We start from the raw sequence: 10,906 nt of genomic DNA, 5'->3' as shown, positions 1-10,906 counted from the left end.
AAAATATTTCATTAAATATTTTATATAAGAATTTATATTAATACTAACACATTCATATTAACTTTAGCAGAGGAGAGCCTGCTGTAAACAAAATTGTGGAATTATTTAAAACTTTAAACTTTTTGTGCTTTTCAAAATAAAGTAAGGGGCAGAGAATTGTTAAAATCGGGTTTTTCAGAGAATAGAGTGATAGTTATGAGGTGCTGGGGGGTGGAGGAAACGGGGAGATGTTGATCAAAGGGTACAAAGTTCCAGTTATAAGATGAGTGCGTTCTGGGGATCTAATGTGCAGCATAGTGACTGTAGTCAATAATATTATATTATACACTTTGAAGCTGCTAAAGAGAGTAGATCGAAAATGTTTTCAACACAAAAAAGAGATGGCAATTATGTGACATGATGGAGATGTTAGCTTAAACTATGGTGGTAATCATTGTGCAGTCTACAAGTATCCAATTAACACATACACCTTAAACTTACACAATGTTGTATGTCAATTATAGCTCAACAAAGCTGGAAGAAAATTAAAAAATAAAATTGGATTTTTATAAGTGTGAATTCCTAAACAGGAAGAAGTAGTAGAAAATGGATAGAGTGGCTGAAATCAGAGGAGCAACTCTAATGAGAGTAAGGCTGAAGGGAGAAGCATAAGGTGTGGATAAAAGAAGAAACAGAAGTTATGAGGAGTGGATGACAGTGGAGGAACTTATTGTTTGGCAAAAGGAAACCAGCTTCAAAAATGATTTTAAATTTGAATCTTACAGCTTAGTATTTCTTCTGCATGCCAAGAACAGTGTTCTGCACACTTGCAGAGACTTTCATTTAAAATTAGTGGGCTGTTCCTTATCTCACTCATTTTACCTTCTGTATGCTGCATGCAGTGCCACGCCTTAGCTTGCAGAGCGCCCTCTGAAATTGACTGGGGTGGTAAGCTAGTATCATTTCCCCAGGGATTAGAACTGAATGGGAAAAAATGGATTCTGAATCATTAGTATGTGAAATATCGCTCATGGTAAGCACAGCTGTAACTGTTAATCACTCAGGGAAAGAGTGTTCAATTAATGCAATAGTCTCTATTTGTATGCACGTGCTAATAGCTTGTGTAGTAATTTGGCAGGCCTTTTCCTGGTTTTTGCAGCATATAAAAAAATACCTGAAATACGTGTGTTTTTAGACTTATTAGTGACCAAACAGTAGCCAGCATTCTCTGTGAGTTTTATTAGGGTGAAGGGTGTGTACCAAAATACAGTGTACTTTGATTACTCATTTAGTAAATTCTCATTACTCATACTCATTTTCTGTTATTCTTATCATACTAAATATATTTTCTATTGTTAAGTTAAAACAGATGAGATTATTTTTTTAAAGGTAACTTTTTCTATTGCATTGCAAATCTGAACAGCATGTACATGCATCACTATTACTGGAGGGGTTTATTGATTATTAGACTTAAAAACATTGATCAATGTTATTCACAGTTAAGGATTATAGTTACTTATGGGTGAAATGTATTTGAGGTTTTTTAGCTCTGCAAGGCTTTTCATATTTGCTTTGTGAACTGGACCTTTGTCTTCCAGTTTTTTTCATTGATTTATGAAATTTCAGACTAAAGGGGACAAAGTGGTCACCCTCCTGTCTGTGGGACTGAATTCCTGTTTGACAAGTCAGGGGGACTTTAAGATTATTTCTGTAAAATTTCCAGTGTTAAAATAATTTAGGAATTTATAGTTCTTTTATCACACTAACTCATGATGTAAGTCTTAAGGTGTTTGCTAACTGATATTCATTAAGGAACAGAGTACCAGTGACATTATTGCATTTTATTTTTATTTTTTAATTTTATTTATTTTATTTTTATTTTTTGCATTTTTGAAAAAGATTTTGTTTATTTATTTGAGAGAGAGAGAGAGAGAGAGAAAACAAGCACGGGTAGGGGCAGAGGGAGAAGCAGAATCAGACTCCCCTCTGAGCAGGGAGCCCAATGCTGGGCTCAACCCCAGGACCCCCAGGATCATGGCCTGAGCCAAAGGCAGACGGTTTACCGACGGAGCCACCCAGGCACCCCAACATTATTGGATTTATGAACAAAGTACATGGACAGGAGACAAAGTAGATTTTTAGTGGCTAAGTTAGCTGCGATTTATAAAGAAATGAAAATCTGTTAAATTGAAAAAGCTTACCTTTCCGTCAGCTCTTTTTCCTTTAAGCTCTCATGTTATTTCTTTAAGGGTGTGTACAGATGTTTACAGTGCTCAAGTTTACATTTGCATTATTTTAGGATTCTATGGGGTTTTTTTTTTTCATAAGTAGAGTTGAGTCATTGACCATTCATTATGAGAGAAATTTACTATGCGACGTAAAATAAAGAAGAGATTAAATCACAGTAGAGGCGATTCTCTTCCTCTCTGAAGGATTCCAGGATAATTGGAGGGCAAACCCAGACGAGAATGAGCAAGCCCTTCTTTTGTAGGAATGAGAGACTGTATGCTTCTTTAGTTGTTGTCTATTCAAATAGACAGCAAATAGAAACAAATCCTTTCAGTTAGGAGGTTGGAACTCTAGGCATTATCTTTTAGAATAAAAAAGTAGCCATTTAAATGTAGTCAGAGCTTCTAGATATTGTAGTAGATATTATTGTAGTTCTATGGAGAAGTGCTTCTCATACTTTAATGTGTATACAAATAACCTGGGTTTCTTTTTAGAAATACAGATTCTGATTAGGAAGGTCTAGGCTGGCACCAGAGTCTGCATTTTTTACAAACCCCTCAGTGGTATTTGTGCTACTGTCCCAAGGCCACACTCTGAGTAGGAGGATTCTAGGACAGTACTTTCAAATAGAGTTTTCTGGAATCACAGAAAAATGTTCTATATCTGTGTGGTGCAATATGGTAGCCACTAACTACATATGGTATTGAGCACTGGATTTTCAATTTTATTTTATTTTAATTAATTTAAATTTAAGTAGCCATATGTGGCTATGCGTAACATATTGGACAGCATAGCATTTAGAGTAAGTTAATCAGTTGAGAAATTTATTCTTAACTGTAATAGCCCCTGTAGGGTCATGTTGAAATCTGGAACTGTGGACAAGATTGTCTCCTCTTAATTTTTACCACTTCCTGAACTTTGCAGGAGACAAGTGCATACAAATGGGAGTTACTGGATTGTAAGCTCTCTGACAGCAAGAGCCGTGTTGGTCATGTTTGTTGCTTTGTTTTCCAGTGTTCAGCACATCCTTGGCTCACAGTAAATGTTAGCTGAGCAATTGGAAGAATTAGCTAGCTTAATGTTAGGAAGGACCCCCATGTTTCCAGCAGCCTTTTCAAGCCTATACTTGGGACTAGGGGACAGAAGGCTGATGGCAATGACATGTAGTATTTTGTTTGTGTTTTGGTAGGTTTCTTTTTGTTTCTGTTTTGAAGTTCTCTTAAATGGTATCCTGATGGTTATAGGACATTCTTCATTTATTCACTGATCCAACAAATATATCCATTTTGCTAGGTACTATTGTTCTGGGCTCTGGGGATAGAATGATAAAGAAAGCAAAGTTCCAGCCTTTTGCAGTTTATATTCTCATGGCAACAAAACAAAACCAGTACAAAACAAAAGCAAAAACCTCTTTCTAAAAATGACTAGGTCCAATTTCTAGGGAATATGTATGTGTAGAATTCATAATTAATGGTTCTTCTGGGGCTCTAGGCATAGACATGACAGTAATGTTCTCTTGGGAAACCGACATCCTGTTGCTCAGAATCCCTCATGATAAACCTTTTTACTTGCTTCTCATTTCAGCTTCCTGTGTCCTAGTCTGCAGTAGACTTGCCAAATAGTTCTACTTTTTTCCTTCGACCATTTTCTTTTAAGGAGTTTGCTAGCCAGAATGGAAGGAAATCCATTTCATTTACTGGTCCTCAGATAGGATCATTCTTAGAAGGCCACACTCTTTNTGACGCCCATCTTATGGAGCAGGCTCATTTCCTCATGATTTGAAGAAAAACAGGTTTTTTAAATGGAGGTATAATTGACATATAACATTATATTAGTTTCAAGTGCATAACGATTTGATATTTGTATATATTGCAAAATATTCGCCATGAAAATTCTAGTTAACATTCATCACCATATATAGTTATAATTTTTTTCTTGTGATGAGGGCTTTTAAGATCTACTCTCTCAGCAACTTTGAAATATGTGATACGGCATCGTTAATTATAGTCAGTATAAGCGCGTTACATCTCCATGACTTATTTATTTTGTAACTGGAGGTTGGTGCCTATTGATCCCCTTCACCCGCTTCACCTAACCCCCACCCCCTGCCTCTGGTAACCACCAATTAGTTCTCTGTGAGCTTGGATGTTGTTGTCGTCGTTTTTAGATTTCCACCTGTAAATGAGATCATATAGTATTTGTCTTGATCTGTCTGACTTATTTCACTTAGCATAATGCCCTCAGGTTCTATCCATGTTACTGCAGATGGCAGGATTTCCTTCTTTTTTTATGACTGAATAATATTTCAGTGTGTGTGTGTATATGGGTGAGCACGTGCGTGATTTTCTTTATTCATTCATCCGTTGACGTACACTTGGGCTATTTGCGTGTCTTGGCTATTGTAAATAATGCTGCAGTGAACATGGGGGTGCCTGTCTTTTCAAATTAGTGTGTTTTCATTTTCTTTGGATAAATTCCCAGAAGTGGAATTGCTGGATCATATGATAGTACTATTTTTAATTTTTTGAGGTGCCACCATACTGTTTTCCATAGTGGCTGCACCGATTTACATTCCCACCAACAGTGCACAAGGGTTCCCTTTCTTCCACATCCAAACACTTGTTGTTCTTGTGTTTTTGATACTGGCCATTCTAAGAGGTATGCAGTGATATTGCGGTTTTGATTTGCATTTCCCTGATGATGAATGATGTTGAACATCTTTTCATTTACCTGTATGTATATCTGTATGTCTTATTTGAAAAAAAATGTCTTTTCAGAACTTCTCACTGTTTTTAAATTAGATTTTTTTCTGCTATTGAGTTATATGAGTTCTTTATATATTTTGGATATTAACTGTTATCAGATATATGATTTTCAAGTATTTTCTCCCAATCAGTAGGGTGCCTTTTCATTTTATGGATGGTTTCCTTAGCCAAACAAAAAGCTTTTTAGTTTTATGTAGAAGGTTTTTTGTTTTTTTGTTTTTCTATTCCGTTTTGTTTTATTTCAGTCCTGTCCCTGTTTCCCAGAAGTGGATGGCTATTTAATATACAACCCAACGCACTCTTGAAATTGATCTTGTTAACAGTCAAAAGTATCCCATTTCTTTCTCAATATAGTAAGTTAAAAAAACATTAAAAAAATTACTGGGTTTAGTTCATCACAGGAAAAGCATCTTTACTAAACAACAGGAAAAAATTTGTTAGGGATCTGACCAAATATACAAAGTGGCAGATAAGATTCCTATTAGAAAAAGATGATTCGTAAAGGAATATAAATAGATACCCCCAAAGTATATGAAAAGCTCTTCTCTCTCCCCTCCTCTCCTTCCTACACACTTGACACTACATTTTCATTCCTTTAAGGGGAAAAATAAATGCAGGAAAGCTATGAACTCTTATTAATTCAGATTCTACTAGTGTGTGGTTTATATTTAGGTAAGTGCTAAAGTTCTTTTTTTATACCTTGCAAATCCCTTTGTCACAGATATGAAACCAAATTTGGGCAAGACTAATTCAGTAAGACTTTCTGGAAGAGAAATAGCTATTTCAATATTCACTTGGATTCTTACATTAGTAATAGATGGAGACTGACAAAGGTGAAGGAAAAGCTTTAACAAGATGTAAGAGCCCACGGCAGCTGGCACGGGCTGGGCAGCAGCTTTGTGGGGGCGTGTTCAAGTTAGAGGGGGCAGGGCAGAGGGCATGAGGTGATACTGGATGTGGATACTGGCTGGAGTGGGAGACGCAGGAGCCTTGCATCTTTGTTCTGTCCCTTCTGCCTTTGCCCAGGCTCACCCCGTGCTATTGCCAGTGGCCTGTCTTGTTACTCCTGAGTCTGTTTAGGCTCATTTCTCCCCTGTATATCCCTTCAGACGCTACCAGAATAAACTTTTCTAACATGCTAAACAGACTTTTCATGCTTTGGCAATATTCACTTTTGAATCCCCTGTGTTTAGTACACAGCAGGTAATTAATAAAAGTTTGTTGAATTTGAAGGAATTTTGGAAATGATAGGCATTTAATGAGAAGTATCTAATGGTCCTGTTTCAAAAGGGAGCAGAAAAAAAATCTTATAGTAAAAGAAGAATTTGGTCTTTAAAAAAAAAATCACCCTAATAAATAGTCCCAATTTTTAAAAATAAGGAACAAGTCAGAAATTCTAAATAAAAAGGTCAGGATTAATATCTTAAGAAGTTTTGTTTGTTGTTAAATACAGTTTAAGTGGTGACCTGAAATGTAAGCAGCAAAAATAAACTACTCTTGCATTCTAACAAAGAAATGCCTTATTTGAAAGGAAAGATTTGATGCTGTGCTGCGTCCTGTGATGAGCGCTTTAACCAAGAGCCATGTGATATTTAGGGCTATTTTTACTCAGAAGCTACAACTGGAAGATTTTTCATTCTTCATTGTGTCTGGTAATATTATTGCTGTCAGAAATAAAGGTCTGACAACTCAGAGGCCTTAGTTTTTCCCAGGAATTTACTCCTGAGAACAAAAGACTAGGAATCTAGTCCTGACTTGTAATTCTCGCATAATACATGGTTGAACATTGTTCCATTTACCGTGGTCAAGTCAGTTTGCCTCTCAGAACATTGATTTCTCTTGGTCTATGCTAGTCCTTATTTAGTTAAAAAGTAAACAAAACTTATTAGACTCATACTTATTAGAACAGTAAACTTAGAACAGGAGAACTGACTGGAATGGTAAAGCAAGCTATTTGTCACACAGAGTTTTGGTTTTGTCCTTCCCCCTTTCGTCTCACTTTCTTTGACCAGTTTGTCAAGATATCACAAGCTGTTGCCCACAATGGAGCGATTTGCCATCTCCTTTATGTGCTGCATTTTAATGAAAAGTATTAAAAATAGGGTGGAGAGATTATTTAATTCCTTTGAGGCCTCTTTTCTTGATTTCTTTATGGTCACTTGTCTTTGGGCTCGTGTGCCAGTGTTTATTTTAGTGGGTGTTTTACAGATGGCAATTTAAACTGTTAGAGCAAAGTGGACTCCTGAATGATAAAGTGTAATTTTTCTTCCCTTTGTTGAATGGATTTCCCTATAGTATGTTAAATATATGTACGGCTTCAATGGTCACTATGGGCAGTTTTGTTAAAGCACTTCAGATAGGTTAAAAAATTGTAGCTTTCTGTAGCTTTAAAATACGAGCTGAGATCATGTCCACTTATTTCATGTTTTTGTACTATATGTGCAGCTAAAATTCTCTTGACATCTGTAAGGGGAGAGGTGACTTCTTGCAAGGGCTAGTGATTAAGGGAAGACTTAATTAGAGAATTAGGTCTTGAAGGATGAAAACAATTTGGTCATTTAGAGATGGGAAGAAAAACTACGTCTTATGGGGAAAAGAGATTGAGCAGAGACAAAGGCATGTATATATAGTTCACTTTATTTCCAGTATATATTTGAGAGTACCTTTTCAAGGTATTCATGTGCCGTACCCCTCCTTCAGTTAGAGAAGTAGTAGTATAACATATTTGAAAAGAGTTGAGCAAGAGAAAGACAGTAGTTTGGGGAAGATAGATTGGGACTGGTTTATGGGTCCTGACTTCTAAATCAAGGAGTTTGGACTTCAGACTTTATTCTGTAGGCAGTGTGAAACTACTGAAAGCAACATAATTTTTGGTTTGGGAACAAAAGGGAAAATGAGGGTGCGCATTGGATAACGATTTCAGAAGATTTTTAAATTTTAGGGAAAAGATTGAAGACACACATGTTAGGGTACCTTACTACCAATAAACGTGGAGGGGTGGGGAGGGATGTAAAGCCTAGTAGAGGTAGACTAGAAAAGCTGATTTTTTTATTTGTTGTGTCATGTTGGTAGAGTACACCATTCAGTTGAGCCTGGTTTCTAACCTAACTATGTTAGGTGGCTGAAGTAATTCTTAAATCTCTTCAACCTTTGAAATTCTATATTCTTCTGTCCTTAAATTTTTGTAAAGGTATCTAGCTTAGAGAAATAATGAAAAGTATTTAAAATCTAAAGGAAATATTTCCTACGTGGACTAAGTACTTCTGTATGCATTTTAAGCCCTTTTACTGTGTTAAAGAAAGGAAAACGTCTTTTTGGATTATTCACTTTTTTCTTTCATTGCATATTAACAATAAATTTATAGCTTTAAAGTGGTGAAGAAACTGATAATGGAGAGAAAACTGTTAAGAGCTCAAAAAAAGTATAAACCGTGAAAAATGTTTTTAAAAAGTGTAAAAAGGATATAAACAGATGCCCATATAGGATATTTCCCAATTCATTTTGTGAAGCCAGCATTACCCTAATACCAAAGCCAGACGAAGGTAATACAAGACAACTGCAGACCAATATTGCTCACCAAAAATATGAGAAACCTGAATCTAGCAACATATAAAAGGATTATACACTCTGACCAAGTGAGATTTATTTCAGGGATGCAAGGTTGGTTCACTATATAAAAATCAATCAATGCAATATACCATGTTACTAGAAAAAAATATGAAATGCACATGAGCATCTCAGTTAATAGAGAAAAAGCATTTGACAGAATTTGACACCATTTCATGATAAAAACACATAACAAACTAGGAATAGAAGGGATCTTCTTCAGCCTGATAGAAGGCATTTGTGAAAAATCCACAGCTAACATTATACTTAATGGTAAGAGACTGAAAGCTTTCTCCTAAGTTTAGGAACAAGACAAGGTTGTCTGCTCTTACCACCACCACTACTACTGCTTCTTGCTTCTTGCTTCTTGCTTCTTGCTGCTGCTGCTGCTGCTGCTGCTTCTTCTTCTTCCTTTAAGATTTTTATTTATTTATTTGAGAGAGAGACAGCACGAGCAGGGGCAGTGAGGGGAGGGGCAAAGGGAGAAGCAGACTCCCTACTGAGTAGGGAGTCTGATTTGGAGCTCAGTCCCAGGACCCTGAGATCATGACCTGAGCTGAAGGCAGCTGCTTAACTGACTGAGCCACCCAGGTACCCCTGCTCTTAACACTGCTAATCAACGTTGTACTAGGGGTTTACCCAGGTAGTTAGGCAAGAAAAAGAAATAAAAGGTGTCCAGATAAGAAAGAAAAAGTGAAACTATTTATTTTCATAGATGACATGATTTTGTATGTAGGAAAACCTGAGAAATCCACAGAAAATCTATTAGAACCTCTAAGTTCAGCAAGGTTGCAGGATATAAATTCAATGTACAGTAACCAGTTGTATTTCTCTATGCTATCAATGAATAATCTGAAAATGCAATTTTAAAATGACAGTTCTACTTATAACACTATCAAAAAGAATAAACTAAGAGGGATAAATTTAACAAAAGTAATGCAGAATTTGTACATTATAAAATTATAAAAAATTACTAAGAGAAATTAAAGAAAATTAAATAAATGGAAAGACAGCCTGTGGCATAGATCAAAAGATGTACTAGTAGTATTGTTAAGATACTCTACAGATTCACCCAAGGCTCTCACAATTTCAGCTGTCTGACAAGCTGATCCTAAAATTCATATAGGAAATGCAAGGGGCCCAGAGTAGTCAAACAACTTGGAAAAGGATGAACAAAGTAGGACTCACACTTCCTGATTTTACTTTCTACAGAGTTATAATCAAGATGGTGTAATACCAGCTACAAGATAGGCCTCTAGCTCAATGGAATAGAATTGAGAGTCCAGAAGTAAACCTTTACTCTTGGTCAGTTGATTTTCTACAAGGGTATCAACGCAGTTCAGTGGGGGTGGGAATAGTTTTTTCAACAGAAAGTGTTGGGACAACTGGATATCCACATGATAAATGAAGTTGGAACTCTGCCTCACACCATATACAAAAATTAACACAGAATGGATCAGAGATCTATCTAAATGTGAAAGCTGACTCTGTAAAACTCTTGGGAGAAGACATAGGAATAAATTTTTGTGATCTTGGACAATAATTTGTTTGGACATATAACATTTGGGCATATAACTCCAAAAGCACAAGCAACAACAACAAAAAAGTAGATAAGTTGGATTTTATCAAAATTAAAAGCCTTTGTGCTTCAAAAGACACTATCAACTAAGGGAAAAGACAGCCCACAGAATGGGAGAAAATACTTGCAAAGTATATATCTGATAAAGAAATCCTGTCAAGGATATATATAGAACTCTTACAACTCAAAAATAAAAAGATAAGTAACTGAATTATAAAATGGGTGAAGGGTCTGAACAGATATGTCTCTAAAGAAAATGGACAAATGACCAATTTATATATGACAAGATGCTCAATATCAGTTACTAGAGAAATGCAAATCAAAACCACAGTGAGATACATTTCATTCCCACCAGGACAGCTAGAATTAAATAAAGATGGGCAATAATGATACTCTCAGACTTTGCTGGTAGGAATGTAAAATGGTGCAGCGTCTCAAACACTAAACATAGAATAACCATGAGACCCAGAAATGGCACTCATAGGTGTATATCCAAGAAAATTGAAAATAAATATAGACACAAAAACTTGTACACAAATGTTTATTATTCCTAATAGCCAAAAAGTAGAAACAACACAAATGTCCATCAACTGATGAATGGACAAAGAAACTATGGTATATCCATACAGTGAAATATTGTTTGGCAATAAAAAGAAATAAAGTTCTGATACATGCCACAGTGTGGATAAACCTTGGAAGCATTGTGCTAAGTGAAAAAAGCCAGACACAAAATACCACATATTATATG

Source organism: Ursus maritimus, unplaced genomic scaffold (genome assembly GCF_017311325.1).
Source record: "Ursus maritimus isolate PB19 unplaced genomic scaffold, ASM1731132v1 scaffold_28, whole genome shotgun sequence".
In the NCBI taxonomy this organism is placed as follows: domain Eukaryota; kingdom Metazoa; phylum Chordata; class Mammalia; order Carnivora; family Ursidae; genus Ursus; species Ursus maritimus.
Note: the sequence above shows the minus strand (reverse complement) of the source record.